The sequence below is a fragment of the Parus major genome, chromosome 1A, assembly GCF_001522545.3.
Source record: "Parus major isolate Abel chromosome 1A, Parus_major1.1, whole genome shotgun sequence".
Lineage (NCBI taxonomy): Eukaryota > Metazoa > Chordata > Aves > Passeriformes > Paridae > Parus > Parus major.
This window is the reverse complement of record NC_031773.1, coordinates 62,993,388-63,013,655: the sequence shown is the minus strand read 5'-3', so window position 1 is coordinate 63,013,655 and position 20,268 is coordinate 62,993,388. Positions and strand designations below refer to the sequence as shown.

Sequence of the window (20,268 nt, the reverse complement as noted above, 5' to 3'; positions counted from 1 at the left end):
AAAGAAAACATATTTTTACCCAAAGCACCCACATACATGTTAGCATACAGAATTAGTCCTAACCTGCCAAAAGAAGAAAATGCACAACACCTTTCAAAGATGCAAATTGACAATTAACAAAACAATAGAGTCTAGCCTTCCATTGCTGAGGTGCAAATTGATAATCAGATTGCAAGGAAAAACTGGTGGCTTCTATTTAAGATTTGAGAGAAGGCTCCCTGTGGAAGGAGGGGAGGGGGAAGGGACTAAGTACTGCAATGAGATCTACAGTAGGAAAAACCCACATAAGGAGCACAGGGATGCACCAGGCTGGTATCAGCTGTATGGGTTGCACGTTGTTAATTGTGACAACAAGAATGAGAAGGGAGTGGTAAAATTTGGTTATGTTGTGGAATTGCAGATATTTTCCTCATATATATTCAATGCCCTACAGTAATACTGATGGGAGAAAATACAAACCCTGTATAATTTTTTTTTTTTTTACTTACCTTTGGCAGTTTTTCCTTCACTTTGCGCATTAAATTCCATCTCTTGTATTTTTCCTAATGTTTCATACACCCATGAGCAGCTGTAGGTAACTGCCAGTTTATTCTACCCCAACTTGTCTCAGATACATTTTATCCTTTCCAAATATGAAATTTTACATAATGATTTCTACTTGAGTTTAAGAGGAAATAAATAACGAGACCTGCCATCAGCTTTTCTAATAGGAAATTTTAGTGCTCAGTGCTTGGGCAAAACAGCTTGTTGTACTGCAGGAAATTTTCATGTTGCAAATTAAAAAGGACATGAGGAACTGGAGGTTTGTTTGGACAGTTGTAATTTGGATGCTGATTTTGAAGAAATGGCCATAAACTTTGTTTTGTGTTTTCCCACCATCCAAGTTGTGTTTGTTCTGTGCTTTTGGCCAACTCCAATAAAATTGGTGCCTTAGGTTGTATCCTGTTGTTGCCTGTAGTATTTCTGCTACTGTGTACCTGTGAATGTTGATGGGTTTTAATGGGATTTTTGCTTAGTTTGATTTTAATTTACCAGTGACTGGCTCCCAGTGCTGTTTAATTTCTAACATCTGATCTCTCCTGAAAGATCTGTATCATAGCATGTGTATGTCCTTTTGAATTTTGTTCTTCTGAATTCTTTTCTCTTGAAGTTTTGTTACTATGGAATCTGCATTTCAAAAGTAGAAGAGTAATTTAAGGATAAGACCTTTTTAATAATCTGAATAATTTGTGGCATTTGACAAATACATAGATATGTAGTCTGGAATTTTTAAGACTGGTTGAAGTATTTGAGACTTTGTTAATTTGAAACGAAGCCGCATGATTAAATGTCCTGGGTATCATGGAAAGTTTCAGCCATAATTATACAGTTTTAATGAATTTGTTGCTCTTGAAAATGTTGAGTTGACAGCTGCTTAGGATGCCTGGCTGGTTGCAGCACATGATAGGTAGGGGATTGCAGAGCTCTGAGCGCTCTGCGCGTTGCTCGGCTCCCTCTCCAAACGAAGTTGAAGATCACTCAGTAAGCGACCAGCTGAGCCCTCCCTTTCCATCAACAGAGCAGCAGCATTTTATTTTGTGGACAGCTGGCTGGTAGAGAATACTTGACATCTTCCTCTGATTTGTGGTCAGCATGTGTCAGTGTATGTCAGTCCACCAGGATGGTTGTCACGGCCCTCATCATGTGAGGAGGAGTGGAGGAATTTTGGATGCTGATACCGGCAGTGACAGTACTCTTGAGCCTGTATTCAGGAAACAGATTAATTCCTCTTCCAGGTGCCAAGATTTAGCACCTTTTATGTATTTTGATTAGCACTGAATAGGAGATTTTTATCCTTAGTGGTGTAATGGCTGGTTGCATTTAGATACCACTTATTATGAACTAGATTCTGACATTCGGTATTATCTGAATTCTCTGAAAGCCACCCCCTCTTGAGTGAATGTGATGTTTGACAAGTAAATAATAGAGTATGGTGCCCTATGAATATGTTTTAACCTGTTCCACTTAAGTTTTTCTAGCATTGATGCATGTATTTAAAAAGTGTAGTATGCAAGGCATAGAAGGATGGAAAAGTTTGTTTATGCATTCAATAATTTCTTCTTGGGCAAGATTCATGTTGATGTCATTCTACACAGCATTTTATTATCTTGCCTCTGGTACAAAGGGGTATGTAATCTGGAGGTTGGGGGTGGACTTATTTTTTTCAAATAAAAGCCACTAAGGCCAGCACTTTTGTCCCTTTTCATGTCTTCTGAAGTCTGTGTGATTTCTAACCCTTTATTTCTTTTTTCCAGGCTATTCATGTTTGCTGTCAGGCAAGGCAAATCAATCTTTTCTAAGTACTCTTTAATCATAAATCCAGATGTATTAAGCTTGCTATTACCTAGCCAGTGGTAGTCAGCAAAAGGCAGGGGGGAATGTCTAGTCAGTATGGCTGAACTGTGATTGGAATCACAGGGCTACTTGCTCTGTGCCCCTTCACTCTTGGACTGCAGTGATGGTTTTGGTCTTGTTGGTGAGCTGCCTTTTTCAAAATTTCGTTTTTTATTTTTATTTAATAGAGGCTGTGTTAGTATTCTGTCTAATTATTGTGTTTTGTAGTGTCTGTGTTGTGTGCTCTGAATGTTCATTCCCCTTAGCTTACATTTCCCTTCTGGTTTTCAATAAATCTTGGTGGACCTTTGTATCTTGCCATCTTTTCTGCCTTTTTTTTTTCCCTAGAGTGCTAATTCCCCCCTCCAAATATCTGTAAAATCAGCATTTTATTTTTTCCCCTCCTGAGCAGCTATTGCCATCAGCTGTTATAAAATAATGGCTTTAGATATGTCCCTTATAATACATTGACCCCTCTGTCTGATTTATCATTAATTTCCAGAGATTTGTTCCAGGCTTGAACTAATACCTTCCCCCCAGGGTCTTGAGTTAAAAACCACACTGAAACCCACTTCCTTTTGCTTTTGTACCTGGAATATTAATCGTATTGCCACCAGCGTTCCTTGCACACAGAGACATCCAACCACAGTTAACGATATCTGAGTGGTTTCCACTGCCTTCTATAACAACATTCAAGCTTCTTACACTTATTTCTGAGCTTGTATTCTATCTTGCTACTGTTTTCCACTCCAATACCCACACTCTTACTTATTGGAAAACTCATTTTTATCTCCCTGAAGTTCTTGCCAGTTGCTTCTTTCTATTTCTGCTTTGTGGCATTAAAAACAGAAAAGGTACAACAATTTCAGTGGAACTTGGTCTCTGCCTAACAGTGTTGGAATATTTGTAAGTTATGGTTGTAGTAGGCTTGGAAGACTTTCTATGCATTAAATAATATTAATTAAAATATTGAAAGAGGATAAGCTAATGAGGGCTGCAGCATAGATGGCAGAAAGTGTTGAATGAAAAATAAAGAATAAAAAAATAAAGAAAAATGATATTTTGACAATCTGGAAATCTTAATACTTATTTGCTTGATTTGGAATTGTTTTGTACATCTACTGAAATGGTTTAGTAGCCTTTGATCATATAAATACAGTGTGTGAACATCTATGAAGCAAGAATAATGAAATTAATATTCTGTATTGCATCTTGTCTGCAAACCTGCTGTTGAACCAAATTCAATTTTAACCTATGAGGGTCCACAGACACGTTAGTTGGTGCAACTAATAGGTAAAAACAGTGCAGGCAAATAAACATTTGGAAAGTACAGCATCAAGTCCTTACTCATCACAATGTTTATTGAATTAAAGGCTTCAAACACTGGGGCTGTAGGTAGGGTACACGTCACAAGGACACACTGCTTCTCATGCCTGGAGTCAAATTGCCCAAGACCAAAGCATGTCTTGAAAGTTTTGTTTCTTGCAGGCATTTATGCATAAAGACTGAGTTTGTAAGGCAGAAGTAGCTAAAAATAGTATGTTGTAGTATGGTTAACAAATGATACTGAGAGCAGAGGAAAAGCCCTAGTGCCACATTTTCAGGTTCACTTGCCAGATTGGGGGCATATGTGGGGGTAAGACATTGCTAGTGATCCCTTTGTACTCATGCCTGGTTATCCTTGGTTTTTTATGCCTCAAGTTTCAAATACCTGGAGGTATTTTCTGTAATATAAGACCAGATTTTTTAAAATTTTTTTTTTGGTTAATGCCTAGCCAAAAAATTCCAAGATTTGATTTAGAAACATTAGGATTAAAGCGAAAATATCATGATGTCTTTGTTTTACTTCAGGCCTTAAGTCAGTAGTGCTTCTGCCAGCTTTACCCAGAAGCAGGAGGGATAGAGACCTAATAAAAACGCAATGAAAGCTGAATTCTTGTGCATTCACAGATGTGTAGGAGATGGAGCTTTAAGAGAAGCGCGCATGCAATGGCTTATGCTTAGGAACATCAACATCAGTTTTGTGGTGTGTATAGCATTACCAACCACTGGTGTGTGATAAAGCTGCCAGAGTGATGGCAACCACTTAGCCATATCCTGTCAGCTCTTAAGTAGCACTGACAGTGTCTGTTTGTCCCTACTTGGGCTCATTTCCCTGTGTGACTCAGCTACATGTTCTGGAGCATTTTTTGGCTGCAGGACAGATCAACCTGCTTTGGTGTGACTTTTTGGGACTTTGTTTTGTTTGGGATTTTTTTTATTTTTTTTTAACAGGTTTTGCAGTTTTTGTGCCATTTAGCATCACATTGTCCTGCCTTTGGTGGCTTGTTGCTGATGATAACAAGCAAGTAGTGGTGGAGCAGAGCAAACAGTATTTCTACTACAAGAAAACATCCTAAGACCCTCTATCCCTACAAATCTTTCATATAAAAGATTCATTTGATGTTCTGGAGAGCCAGCTAGCTGGTTTTTGTTTTTTTCCTCTTCATCTCTGTGTTAACTGTATTAAGTGCTTCCCATTTGATCTGAGCTCATGGGAGCACCTGTGGTCAGGCATCGGAATTCCCGGGTTCTTTCCTTCCTCTCGTGGTTGCTGTTTCCTCTCCTGGAAGCCTCACCCATTGCATTCCTGCTTTGAAATGCTTGTCTCCTGGGCAGACAAAGGAGTGCAGTGCTGCCAGCTGGCTTCTCGCCCCTCCTGCCCATCCCTACTGTTGCAGACACCTTTCAAAGCGTGGGGAGAGGTGTGAGTGGCATGATGCCGGGCTGGGGCAGCTCCAAGGCTGCATGCCTGGAGGAAGGATCAGCCTGCCTCGGCCAGAATGGCTCAGGACAAGCTGCTGGGAACAGCGTTTCAGGCCCCACAGATGCACTGATGTAATTTCAGCTTTGTTTGGGACCACATTTATGATGGGAGTCTTACTGCAGGGTCTGCGCTGCAAAGAATGGGATTTACAGATAACTTCAGGAAGGGGGAGTCTACTGGAAAGCTGCAGTTTCTGCCTATTTTGGATAACTGATTCAGCCTTTCGAGGTCATTTAGGGTGGATTGATATGTTCTCATTCTCCGTATGTGCGGCAGTGCAAGGATCCTGCAGATTGCAATAAACGGGGAAAGGGAAGGAGCAGATTGTCCTACCGGAAAGTAAAAGACTCTTTCAGGATTGTGTAGGTTGTGTAATTTGAAGATCAACATTGCTTATGGTGAACAGATGGAGAGAATGATTAGAAGCTACAAGTGCCCTCCTGTGCTATAGGCCCAATGTCAGATAAACTACCTCTACAGAAAATTATCACTTTCTGAAATTCTAGGACAACTGTAGGTTGTATTCTATGAAATTGAGAGAGAAAACTGGTGTGAGGAGGAGGAAAGGATCTAGACTGTTAACTGTGTGAGACTGCAAACTGCCTCTCAGGAAGCTCAGATTCAAGGTGATTTTAGTGTCTGTGAGTGCTCAACATTGCTTTTATGAAACTGTGCAAGAGGAAATTCCCATTATTTCAGTCCTGGAGTTCACTGTGGTTATCATTAGTACAAACCAGGGTGATTTTTCCCTCAGTGAGGGCATGCTTGCCTGCCTCACGAGGTCTAGCACTGCAATATTTGTACACCAGAGAACACATGCAAAAACCTGAACAAGCAGTGCATTTTGCCACATATGGCTGAAGGAAAAACTTATCTGAGAATGCCTGGTTGAAATCTGTGGACCAGTGTATGTGTGTGTGTGTGTATTGCAGCAGTGTATTAGTATTTAAGGCTGACTGTGTGAGGTTTTTGGGTTTGTTTTGAAAGACGTGTTTGAGGTATTAGTGAGTAACAAGTTGTAGAGCAATGGACAGTGATTAGGGAATAAATGGTGTGCCTGGACTAAGTTGGCACATCTGTCTGGGAGTGAAGCATCTTCCTTGGGGCTTAGCTGGCAAAAATACCTGTGTGTTACAGGGATCCCAGCTAGAATCGATACTCCAAGGACTGGGAGGGTATACAGTGGCAGGCTAGAAAATTCAGGAACTGAGTAAGTAAGCATTAGTGTCTGGCCAGAGCTTGGCAAATAAAACAGGCAGCATCAGGGCAAGAAAGCACAGTGCCTTGATGGAGTTCTTTCTGCAAGTTGTTGAAGGGCTGGAATGGAAGTTGTGCTCAGAAAGTAGAAAAAATACTGAAATAGTAAGAGGGGAGAAGAAGTGCTTTTCCCCGAGGATAAACCAAACTGAACTAGCACACATAAAAAAGAATTTGGTTGTTCTTGTGGTTAAATAAATGGCAGTGAGCAGTGCCATGGATTAAAAGGAAAGATGGTCAGTGGACATGGCTCTGTATTGTCCTGCTTTTGCAAATGTGTGTGTGTTCATATGTGTGTGAACATATCTCTCAAAATCAGAATATGCAGCAATGGGGAAGGTGTTCCCAACATGTGTATATAATGTATGGTATTACATACAAGAACTGTTGGATAAATGAACACTAAGATTGTGAAGTCAGGCTCTCAAAGCATAGGAAATGCCAGAATTAGATTTGCCTGCACAACCTTAATTCAGCCCCTTTGTGCATATGCATTATGATACAGTCTTTAATTACATGATCACATATCAGACCACTGAAATGACTGTGCTGATAGAATGAGAAGATATTCCATATTTTTTTTAATCCTTTTTGTGTGTCCCTGTGGCAGGCATATTCTGTACACATTCGAACCCCGGCTTAAAAACAGAAATCCTGTAATATTATCGGTATAACCGATACATGTGAAAATTAATAACTTCCTATAGCCTCCTCTGCGATGCTTATCACTGTGTTATCTGTGTGTTGTAAAGATGTTAATTGATTCTCACAGTGTCTGTCTTGGTGGTACACTGTTTTACAGATGAGGGAAGTTTTTGAAGGGGAAGAAAACACCCCAGTTCAGTCAAATTCTACCTATATAGCTACAGCCATCCTCAGTCCTGGCAGCAATCCAGTTCACTGAAGCCTGCTTAATTCTGAATATTTATCTGCCTTAGGGAGTTTCTGGATTACATGAAAGTGTCTGAACTCTCCTACCCAGAGCTGTGCTCTTGCCACCTGTTTTAGGGGAACCCTGAGGAAAAAATTATTTTCTACCCTTCTTCCAAAGGGATGCTGCTATGCACCAAGAGGGCCAGAGCCACGTGACAATCCAGGCTCCAAACTGGCCTGGTGGCAGACTTGTGGAAGGGTTGGGCTTTCAGAGGAGTGATTGATCCCAGGTCAATTAGGCCCTTAGCCTTTTCTGCTAGTTCTCCATGATTATAAATGAAGAGGAGGTATCTTGTCTCTCATCAGTCAGTAGAGAGAAGGAAATGCAAAGTTTACTTGGAATTCAATTCTCCAGAGGTACCCCCTGCTTCCATTTGATGTGTAGAGAAGGAAACTCCTGTGATAGGGTTCTAAATGCAACTGGGTCAGATCTGACTTTTCAAAACGTTGTTTTCACTTTATTGTAGCTGTTTGTATCTCTAAAATAAAGCATCAGTTGACTGCAAAATATAGAATCCCCAAGTATATGTTCAGGTACACCAGGTCAGAAAGTGGGACATGTATGAAGGGCTTCCTGCAAGTTTTTGGATTCCTGCAAAACCATCCTCCTTTTGGTTTGCAAATCTCTGCTGCCTTCTTGTGTTCCAGTACCTAGAACAAATGAGTTCGTGGTCCAGCAGACAACTTTGTAGGTATGCAACTCATGTTCGTTCCCAGGGCTCTTCTGGGGTGATGTTCTCCTAGAAAAAATTGGAATTTGATCACATAATTAGAGAGTATTGCAATGTGTATGCATAAAGCCTGAATCTTAGCTTGGGCTTCCAATGGCTAGATAAGGAATGATTGTGAAATCTAAAAGTGTGATATTTTGTCAACTGCTCACTTTGGATCAATATTTTTTCACCAGAGAATTTTATGGTATTAAAATTTAAATGTCGTAGAGGTCTACCACCCTTTCCCTCTCACTTAGGTCATCAGAGGGCTGTTACTTACAGACACTTAGAAGAGAGTCCTGCTGGTTTCTGCCAGCTGTGGACACCAGCAGATGGGTTGAGTCAGTCACAAGTCCAGAATTCCCAGTTGTGAGGGTAGTGGCCTCTGGCAGTCTTGGCATATTCTAAATTACTTTTTCTCTTTCTCGTCTTCACCCATACTTGTTTCTCCTCAGCTCCTGCCAGCCCGTTACTCTTTTTTTTTTTTTTTTTTTTTAAATCCATGCTGCTTTTCCATGCTTTAGGTCTCTTCATAGAGTTAAGTTGCTTCATCTGCCTTTACAATTTGGCAGCAAAGAGAAGGGCGTGATGTTTTACTGCCTTTGTAGCGCTTCCCAGCGTAAAACCTGGGAGCACTCTGATGACTCAGAGGAGCTGCTGGAAGAGGTGAAGCAGGATGAGGGAGGCACAGGGACCTGCATAGGGGCAGCGTGCCCAACATACCAGGCCACTCAGTCTGCTGCACTGATTTTCTTTTCTGCATGTGTGTAAATCGAGAGTTCTCTCTTTCCCAGCCTTGGAGAACATTCCTGTCGGTAGTTGCAAGGGGAAGTGGCAAGAGTTGCTTTCCTTCATGCACATTTCAGGGTCATCCAAGAGCGATTTAAGCTGTGTCAGTGAGAGTGATATTTTTTTTTTTTTAAAAAAAGTGTGGCTCAGGTCATGAATGGCAATGTATGAAGCCAAGCAGTTTATTTGTTCAGTTTTTAAACTCACTGTTTTTGTGTATTGTCTGCTGCATTTATTTTCTTGTAAACACTATATATATTAGTCCAACCACAATTAAGATTGCTGATCACACCAATGGAGTGGTGGCAGAGGTTGGATCAGTGGTGGTGTGCTTCCTGCTGAAGTGCTGGATATTTAGAGAGAAAAGCAAACAACTTAACAGAGGCCTTACAATACTGGTTGCTTAGAATTCAGTCCTTTGAAAACCACTATTCCAGAGATTTAGTGAATTTCTCAAAATTTACCTTTGCCTTTATTGTGCTGATTCGTTGCATGTACCACAGTTGCTAAACTAAGAAATACTGCTTTGCATTCAAGGAAACAGATTTTCATGCTTGCATCAGAAAAAGAAACAAACTGTCTTAGCTGAAATAAGCAACATTATCAGCAATATAAATTTTCAAAAGTAATCTGTATTCTGTAATTCAAGTTTGGGGTATGTAAGGTGCAGCCATATTTGGAGGTTCTGGTCTGCCTGTTGTATTGGTGATTATGTACTGTGGGGAGGGATGAGGATTTGCTGCTTTGCCAGTTTAATAGAGGCGAGGTAACTAATTTGATTCGGGATACTCTCATCATGAGTTGCTTGAAGGTGTTCAAATTTGCTTATGAAATAGTCCCTTCTGAGCTAAGGAGATGGAAATGAGACACTAAAAAGCTTTCTTGAAATGCTTCCATGTTTTTCAGCTCAGAACATCCCATTTGATATTAATATTAGGTACTGAGGCAAAGTCATCAGGTAGAAAAGGGAGGAAATGTAGAAATAGTCATTTTCTTGTGTGTTTCCTCAGGATGCTATTTTGAGGCTTTAAAAAAAAAATAAAATTCCTGCTTTGCTGCTGAGGCTGCTGTAAAGCGGGGAAGTGGCAGATGTAATTGAAGTCCCAGGGCCCTGCCCTAGAAGAGGTCCAATCCTGGCAGCATGCATATTGCTTATATGAAAGCGAACAGATGGATACATTTGGTCAATTCTGCCGGGTTCATATGGAAACCTTCAGAATTTTTTCTTACTATTTTGAGTGGAATACTTAAATCTGTTATCTGCTGAGAGGCTGTAGTTGCCTGGGACGGGTGCTTTGGTAGCTTTGCGCAGGGCGTGTTGCCTTGCCGTGGATGTCTTCCGATCAGATGTGTTTATCTCCCCATACTCCTTCCCCCTCTCCCCTTCCTACAGGACCAATTCAGCTACTGGAGGAGTGAGCTGGATTTTTTTCAACTTCAGTGGCATGAGAGCTGTCAGCTGAGTCTTAATCATGGAGCTATTACTGGTAGTGAATATGAAGGAAAGAGAAGAAATCCAGCTTGCTTTTCAGACGATAGATTGATTGCAGAAGCACATTTTGATTATTCTTGGGGTGGAGAGAGAAGAGGAAGGAGGAGATTTGGAGAACAAAAACATCCCATTTTCTTTAATTAAAAAACCCACTAATTTTCTGATACTAATTCGTGCTAAATTCTTGGTGAGAGTTTTTGATGTTTCCAAATTCAAAAACAACTAAAAGCAATGAATTGGAGGGAGAAGAATGAAGAATCAAATAGGAGGGGTGTAGCCACATTAGCAGGACACATCTTGAAGTGCTAATACTTAGCCTGGGAGGGGAGAGGAAGTAGGATTAATCTATAATCCTTGAAATTAGTTGGTTTTGAGTATCGTCAGGTGTGTGTGTGTGTGTGCACATGTGTAATGATCTAATAACATGGCATGGAGGAAAGAATTGATATATGACTAAATTGTAGAAGCCTGTCATGCAGATGTGTCAGCATCTGTATTGTCATCTAGTTACCTTTTTTCCAAGTGTATAACCATATAAAAATATACACGATAAGTATTTGGCACTATCAATGACAGCTCTGTGCAGTATTAAAGTTATTAAAGAAACTCGCTTTTGCCAGAAAGCTTTAACTTTAAAGAAATCCAGGAGAGCTGTAAAAAAAGCAAAAAAAATGGCAATCCCTGATATTAAAAGCATGTTTCTATGAAGATTGTAGTTGTGAGTGCACATTTCTGTCTTTTTTTTAAAGAAAAACTTCTTTTAACCACTAGTGACAATAACTATTGTGGAAAATGGGGGCTAGAAAAGAAGAGTAGAGGCTGAAATCATTGGGAGAGAGAGATAGAGAGCTTGAATTTGACAAAAATAGTTTCTTCTCTTTTCCTCTCTCACTCTCTTGAGCTGCATCCTTCTCACAAAAACAACTCCACCCACTGTTGTAGAAAATGGCCATCTCTTGGTATGTTCTTTGGAGGTCTTGTTTTGATAGTGCTAATGCTAGTTTTGGGGATTAACATGAATAACCCTATCAAATTCTGCTAAGACATGGTACCAATACAGAAGGACCCATGTACACTATTTAAAATACCCTTGTTAACAGAGATTTAACAGTCATTTCATTCTCCACTGTTCATCACATTCACACATGTGGGATGGGCATTAACAGATTGAGCTACATCTTTTCATTTCAATTCTGCAGCAGTCTCTCTTTGTAGGAATATTTTATGTAGTAATAATTTTCTTCCTATTACAGACTTTCTAACTATGTTAATGGCAGTAGACTGGCCACAGAGACATTCGTGAGAACTACCTTTGCAGTGACATTTAAACAATTTATTTGATCTTGCTTTAGCATACCTGCTTATGCCTTTTTTCACTCAGTTGATGACCTTAGGAGAACTTTGTGTATAACCATGGGTCTTTCAATCATATTCTGCTTAACAAAATGGTATGCAAATTTCTGCAAGATGTTATTTCTGAAGTCTTTGGGATTTGCAGTGAGTCTGCTAGCAGGTGGATGCCCCTTGACAGCATTGGCATGTTTAAGGAGCAGCTCCAAGGCCAGCTGGAGAAGGCAATGTCTTAACTGAGGATGCTCTCTTTAATGGGCATGCAGTTGTTGGGTGAGCCTTGATTTACCCAAAGTAGAAGGTGTTATTATCTTTTTTTTTTTCTTGGTGAATGATAAGGGAAAAAGCAGAAAGGTTGATGGCAAGGGGGAAAGAGGGCATTTCTATGTATCTCACATATGTACCATGTTGAATTGATCATCTTACCACCATTTAGAGAAATTGCAAATTGTGGATTTGTGGCTGAAATGTGTTACTGGTGTGGGAGTGCTCTTGGCTAAAAGCCTAAAATGAGGACTTTTTCTTTGTGAGGGCATATCTTGTCCTGTGCTTGGTGCAGCTTCTCCTCTACTGGACCATGTGTAAGAGTGCTCTTAGAAAGAGAATAGTTAAAAAAAATTACCACTGCCACTGTAGGCTTTAACACTTCTATCAGGTTCTATCAGGATCAAAAGCCCTACCGTAAAGTGGTGTTACAAAATCATCCAAGCCAAAATCAGGGTAAGTGGAAGGCAAGAAATGAACTGAATTAATTGGAAAAAAAAATTTATATTTATCAGCTTGTTGATTTTTAGTATAATTCATGGAAATGAATTCTGTGAAATTGTCATTCCGTGACAGCTGATTGGGTGGGAAAAACGTAGGATTGCTGCTGAATGCTTACATTGACAGGAACATTCCCATTCGCTAAAAATAAAACCCTTGGACAGTAACATCATACAAATTTGTGTACGTGGGTTACCTGCTGTGTGATGTCCCCTATACGGGAAACACTTGAAGCACATGATTAGTCTCTTCAATTTCTGTTCAACTAAATATACTTTAGGTTTGATTTGTTGGGGTATTTTGGTTGCTTTAGTTTTTTTAAGACCAGAAGGTAAGCCTACATGTTTTAAGTTTGGCTACTTCATAAACATTTGTAGATTGAGGTGCAGCTTACACTGCTGGTTATCCCTCATGGCTTTCCACTTCCCAATCTGAGTTGTGAAAAAAAAGTTTCTGCCTTAGAAGTTGTGTGGAAAAGAAAGTAGGTTTCCTGGCTGGGTCGTTGGGGTGGCCTCAGCATATGTTTGTGCACAACGTGTTGTTCCTGCATTACTGAGCTGGGTTCTTTGCCCACGTTCTTTGCCTGCCTACAAACAATAATAATCACTTTATGTGTCACACTCTGTCCTCTTCAGCACTAAAGCTCCTCCGTTGAAGGGGAAAATTCAAAGGAATCATCAGTTCTCCTAAAATTGTCAGTTTGGGTTTTCTATGGTCATACCAATTTAGTGTCTGGGTCTGATATTTTCCCTTTATCCTGAATCTTATATACAACTTTGACTTGCTGTCGGAATTGAGTAGTCCAAGGATAAGACAAGGGAAAATCAAGCTTTCTGTCCCTGGGGTAAAGGAAATTATATGTAGTTCAACTTTCTCAAGTGACAACATTTATTAGGCAGCTACTACAGATGTCTGTATGTAGTTACAGATAGCTTGGTATTTTCTGGGCACTTCCCCAGTAGTAAAATCCCAAATCACTATTTACAGAAGATGTTGAAGCTTTTTTCAGTGATTCCTTCAAATGTAGCATTTCTTTAAAAATCTTTAATGGAAATTTGCAGCCAGAAAAAGCTAAGCCATGGATCCACTATGAATTTTCACAGACATCCTTCTTTTGCCTCTTATGCTTGCTGGTGTGGGTCCAGCTTAAAATATACCCAACCCATGTGCACATTTTAGGTGCTTCCATTTGGGTTCCACTGTTGCAGTGCAAAGAGCATCTGAGCCACATCTCTATCAAAAAGAAATAAAACAGAGTTTTAGATAGAGAGTGGAGAGAAAAGAGAGAGTCCTTTCCATTTATGTATGTGTTTCTTTGATTTTTCTTTGGCTTTTTTTTTTTATTATTATTATTATTATTATTATTATTTAGTTTTATTTGTTTGGGCAAGTTTCCTGCCATTTACCTTTGCATTTGCATTTCCTATTGATTGGCAATTTTTAAACTGTTTATTGTGCTCTTTTGTTTAGCTGTTCAAGAGCTAAAACAAAAGCCACCAGGCCCTGTGAGGGACACATTTGCATGCGGCGAGCGTTGCCCGAGGAAAAAGTAATTGCTAATGCATATTTATGTGGCACAAATTTGCCATTTGTTTATGCATAAAATTATCAATAGTGCAGGGCGGCCCAGCCGTAGAAAATGGTGACCTTTTTAGCTTAATAAAGAGAAATCAGCTGTTATTGTGAAGAGATCAGCCATTTATTCTGTGTTGAGGGACACTGTCGGGAAAATGTAGATTGGTGCCGGCAATATCATTAAATGGAAGGCCAGTGACCCTTTCGGTATAGTCTATTATACTTTATCTAATAGGGGATAAATGACTCTGGTTGGCAAATAGATTAAAAAAAAAAAAAAAAAAGCTGGAGAGGAAAAAAAAGAGGAAAAAAAAAACCAAACAAAAAAGTGCAATAAAATCTACTACCCCTCCTGACTTTTCTCTTACAGCCCGGCCATATGAACAGGTAGATCCTGAGGAAGGAGGTAGCCTTGCACAAGCCACCTGGTATTTTTCTAGCAGAAAAATTATTTGAAATACAACAAAAAAACAACCCTAAGACAGCCCCCAAACCCACTCTGTTTAGACTAGTTTTGGCTGCTTTAGAGTGGGAAAAACATCCAGAGCCAGCCTGTGATTCTTCCTAGTGCGTGTCAAAACCAGTGTTCTGAAGGGCCATAGCATGGATTGGATTTTTGGCTTGTGAAATGAGAGCTCAGAGTTTGAAATTAGGAGGTAGGGTCTCACTGGGACAAGACAACAGGTTTTCAAAAACATTCATGCTTTTTTTGTTTTATGCATTCCAATTTTAAGAGTGAAGAAGAATTTGCTAGATCCTGAAGATCTCACCTGCAGAAGGTTCAGCAGCGCAGTGTTCTTTAGAACACTAGAATTAATTCAGCTCAACCTTTAATTTATAAGATTAAATAAGATTTAAGACTTGAAGAGTTAAAAACTAACAGCTGTAAGCCTCCAGGAGTTCTTGCAGAAATGAAAGTGTATGCACAAAACCTCATGTTTCTCTGTTTCTCTCATTCTCTGAAATGTATAACTGAATAGAGTTTTAGCCACCAGGTGAAATGTGGAGAGCTGTGAGTCACAGCTGCTGTAAAATGTTGCATCTTCTGTGAAAAATGTGTAGTGGGCTGGGGGTTTGATTTTTAAATTATATTTTTTTTTATCTCTGAGAAACATCCAGCAGATAATTTCTAGAGTAATTTTAGTGCTTTGCTCTCCTTGCATGCTAAAAATACATCCCAAGCTAATGTCACCATCAGAGAAAAGTCACCACAATGTTTGTCACTGTGTGTCATCCTCCTGGTGGCCTCAGTGAAGAGGCAGAACTTGAACAGGACAATGAAACTGGCAGATAGCAGAAGCTTTTTGAGGCAGGGCTGTGTGGAGATGATTGTGGGGAGGTTGTGGTCAGAGGCAGGACTTTGGTCTTGTCAAGGCTGTTGCTGTGATTTCACCATTATTAAAATTTGGACAAAATTTAAGTAAAAATACTTTAGTCAAATATACTACAATGCATAAAACTTACTCTAGGAGATATTATACACTATTATATTACTTTCTCTAATGTTGTAAAAGTCTCTGTAAGGGTGTGTGCTACAGTTCAAGATTTTTATACCTAAAATTTTCTCTTACTAGGATTTTTTGGAAAGGGTTAGTTTAATTCCTGTACATAGAGCTGTTGCCTGTTTCTGGAATGGTGCATTCACAGTCCTCCCAAATAATGATTCCCAGCCATGTTGCTGTAGAAACAAAAATATTGTAGGAATAGTTATGGAAATAGAGAGAAAGTCAAAGAAATATTTTAAAAGTAGAATTTTTCTTAGGTCTGTCCTATGGAAACTGCGGTAAATATGAAAGTGAATTTAACTGCAGAGTAGGATCTAGGTTACTTCACATGGCAACAGGCCCTTTTTTTTAACTGGTTCTGTCTCTCCACTCAAGACTGTAGCCAAGAACCATAATTTCAGAAGTCTCTGTTAATGTTTGGTGATTGCTTCATGGCATTGTTAATAAACAGTTGAATTAGGTGGGTTTTTATCTTAAAAAACACATTTTTATTTTTACTTCAACTAATTAACTAAAGTTTGCTTAGTCCAAGTAAATCTGACTTTTTTTCAAAGGATCTTTTTCCATACAGATATTTCCAGCTTTGCTCCTGAAAAAGAAAAAAAATCTTCTTATTCCCATCAAAGCTTGTAGGCAGTTGTTAGCTTGAGTTTTGCTTTTTCTAACAGTCATAAAACAACTCTTTTGAAGCTGCTTGACACCAGCTAGAAAGTTGTATGTAGATAAAATGAACAAGAAGAAAATTCTTAAGTTTGTATGGGAATAAACTGGGGATCACAGTGTTGTAAACTAACCCAAATAAAACTGAGATTCAAATTCAGGTGGTGGTGGTTGTTGTTAATGTTAGTGTTTGGTTTTTTTTGTACCTATGCCTGCCCAGGTTGTGGAACGTAACTGCTAAGTACAGAGAATTTAGAAAGAAAATCTTCAAAATCCTAGAAATATCTATGCTTATGGAAAATAATAAATTTTATAAAGGGTTTGTTAAAGGAGATTGGTCAGAGACAAGACAAGGATGAGCAAGTATCACTGGTCAAAGCTGGTAACAGCAAAGAATGAGCAAAATGAGTATTAATTTTTCTTGTATTCTGCTGATATGAAGAGGTCAGGGATAGCACCCAGTTCCAAGTGTCTGGGAAAGGCAAAAACATAATGGTGAATATTCTGTAAACAAATGTTGCTTGTTCTGATTGTCCTGTGACCTGCCTTTTTTGTCCTGGCATTTCATCCTAATTAGGAGTGAATTGAGTGGGGCTTGTTATTTTCTCAGCTCGTGGTCCATGTCTGCTGTATTAATAACTTTTGTGTTAGGGAAGGAAAATAAAGGACTAGTTTTATAGGATACTGTTTAGTTAATGAATGGTTATTTTGATAACCAAATAATAAGAGTTAAGCAATCGGTATATTTCAGCTCTTTGTGATGCTGGTAAACAGGTACTCTAATAGGTCCCACAGAACTTGACCTATCTTTGTAGAAGAAGATTTTGGTAAGTTATCTCTTTGAGGAATGACTTTCTCCCCTTCTTCTTCAGCACAGATTTGAAAAGCCCATAGAGATAGTTATCTTTCTAAGAGCAGAAATTCATGAATGAGGAAACTTCTATACAAAATATATAGAGGACACATTTCTGTTTGTTCATCTGATTGCTCAAAAATTATATAGGAAATTGAGGTTTGTCTTCACAAAGTTTGCCTCCATGCAGAGCTCAACAGGGAACCAGGGGTGGTTGTCTTTTGAACCTTCATGCACCAGCCTGCTCTTGGTGGTATCATATGCTGCTGCTTTTCCTGGAGCTCTCTGAGCTGTAGGGCTAGAAATGTAATTCTGTCATGTTAAACCAGTAGGAAAAAGCTCCTGATTTTATATATTAAGGATGTTGATTTCAGAATTTGGTGGTGTTTGTGTTTTTTAGCTAAAAAATAAAAGAAATTCCTATTCATATTCGTACATATATATCACACTACAAATTATTTGTTTTGGTTGGACTAGATTGATAACAATACACTGTAATAAAACTTAGGGATGCCAAACCTGACTAGAAGGACCAGCAGTCCACATCTGAGGTGAGCTTTGGCCTGTCAGAGCACAGGTATCATGTCACAAGTATGAGCTCAGACTTGCTTATGCCGTATTCCGATGTTACGCATCCTACACTTGCACAGCTTGTGCCATGATGCATTTTCCCCCTCTCTGCTGAAGGCTTGGGGTAACACAGCAGCAACCCAGATGCCCAGAGAGATCTGAGTTGCCTCATGCTCCTGAACTGTGGAGGTCCAGCTGGGATTTGGGAAGTCACAGTGACTTCACTGATGAATGTGAGTCCCTGAAACTCCGGGCTGTGTTGTTCTTGGGGGAGAGACCACTCTGTCACCCGTGCGGGGAGATCAGGTGCAACTCAAGAACCTCAGGACAGTGTCTAAGTCGTGGAGTAGATGTGTGAGTAACTCACCTGCTCACAGGGTGACAGCTGAAAGCAGAAGCAATGCAGAGGACTTCTTGCACCCGGTGTTGTACTTGCACTGCTAACTGTGCAAGCATGTTAGGCTGGGGATACAAAAACACTGAGTGTAGTTGAGCTGTTTAAACACTCTGGAGACACAGGAATATGTAGTCATATCTTTCTCCTAGTTCAATCTTTGTATTGATTTATCATGGTAAGAGGTGCTTCTTTAGTTCTAATAATGTCTTATTTTTTATTTTTTTTATTTTTTTGCTACGGCAGCTCTTCCACGTGATGTATGTTGGGTCACACATTAATTTACACGAGCCTCTGTTCTGCAAAAAAGAGTTCATGAACTAAATAAAAAGGAATGGGGAGGGGGATGTCTAGCAGAGCCCAGGCTTTTGTTTCATGTTTTGGATGTATTTTCTTTTTAAAATAAAATTGTTGATATGCATTTGCTTTTATTTTTCTAGCCTTCCCCTTGCTGATGACCGGGTTCCTGTTTGATCCTGTTTACAAGCTTTCGAAGATTGAAAAGAACCCCAACTCCTCTGCATTGGGTAGGAAAACAAAGCCATATAAAGACACACTGCAGTTACTCTGGAGGGCTGGCAATAAGGAAGAGTATGGTAGGAAGGAAGAGATTGTGGAGAAAAAGGAGAAGGTTACTAGGTTACCACAAAAGACATTAGTATACTCAGTTTTTCTCACCCACTCTTGGACTGGGGAGGAGGGGGAAGAGTGGGCATGTCAGCAAGTAAATAAGCATTCTTCAGTGTGTGTATTCTCAGTGTTAATATTTTTTAAGTTTGTCTCTGCTTTCTGTTACTCATTCAAACTGCTTTGCAGTTGTATTTCAAGCTATTCAAAACATTCAGTAGGATAACTATGGAAGGTTTTTGGGTTTGGATTGTTGTTTTGGATTTTGTTTAGGTTTTGGAGGTTTTTTTTGGTTTTGTGGATATATGCACAATATTTTAGTAGTGCTGTTGTGTAAATATCTATATCCCAAGTACTAAATTTTTACAAATATGATGTTTCTTGTCATTAGGAAGACTGGATAGGGAAGAATCTGGTTAAATGTTGTTGGCAGGAGACTCAGATGGAGACAATCCCAGCAGTTATTATGTCTTCTTGATCCTGATGCCAAAATGATTTTTGCTTTTATGTATTTTTCAGGTATATTTGTAGCTCTGTAGATTGTTGTTTTATAGTTACATAGTTTCCTAACTTCAGTACTTTTCCTGTTAGACAAAGAAATTCCTGATGGCCTGTTCTAATCTTTCTTCATATGGGAATCAAGGACAAGACACCTTCCCAAGACACTTTCTCATGTAATAAGACATAACTAGCAAGGAGAGGGGCATCAGAAAGGGGTTGTACCAAGAGGGGGAATTACTTCATTACCTGTCTTTCTAATTGAAGGTTCTTGTCAATTATGCTTACTTGCTAAACTTATAAAGCTGTGCTTGCCCTACATCACAAGTGCATTTTTGACTCATTTTGGGGATATATTTTGGCATGTTGTGCACCTGGAGGGACCCTTCATTTAAAACACTAACCTCATTTTATCACCTCACCCTTGTTTGCCTCTTGGTTTTAGGGGCTGAAGAGGCAACAGTCCTGTGGTGGTTTTTGTGCTTAATCTGATTTCCATGAAGAGCAAATGTTTGCAGAATTAAGACAAGAACTTCACTTCCTTTTGGCAGCCTTGTTTTTACCCTTGTTGTTGCAGACTTTGGGACCTAAAGTTGAGATTGGCATTCTTGAGTGTGATGAGTTTGTCATGGGTTTATGTGCCACCTGTCTTTTACCAGCTTGATCTCGTGTTTCTCGTATCATGAGTGGCAGTTGTTAAAACATCAGGGTTAGAAATGCAGCCATGGAGACAGGTAGCACATCCAGTTTTCCTTGGTGGAAATGAGGAGAAGATCTGGAAGGCAGTGAAGAGCCAGAGCTGTGCAGCTGAGATTTTACACCTGACTAAAATAAAACCCAGAGACAGCCTTCTTGATTTCAGTATGATTTTGTCCTCGTGCAGAAGGCCATTCTACTGTTCTTTTTCAGAAAAAAAATAAATTCTAATTAACTTTGAATGCAGGATTATGTGAATGATTGATAATATTATGGTGTAAATCGATGCTTTTCTGCTTCGTGGTGAGGCCTTAGATACACATCTGAGATGACAGTCTAAGTCATGGTATTTTAACATGATTGATTCAGATATGGAGAAGTTGTACGATTCACTTATATCTTTCTAAATGCC

General features: G+C 39.4%; 1 protein-coding gene across 3 annotated transcripts in view; it reads left to right on the top strand.

The window, feature by feature from the left end:
• SOX5 (SRY-box transcription factor 5) overlaps positions 1–20,268 on the top strand; it is a 618,882-nt gene that overhangs the window by 128,103 nt on the left and 470,511 nt on the right. For all 3 annotated transcript variants that reach the window (XM_015627613.1, XM_015627615.3, XM_015627614.3), the window contains exon 2: positions 18,476–18,562. The gene's annotated coding sequence lies outside the window, so the exon portion shown is untranslated. The remainder of the gene's footprint in view (positions 1–18,475; positions 18,563–20,268) is intronic.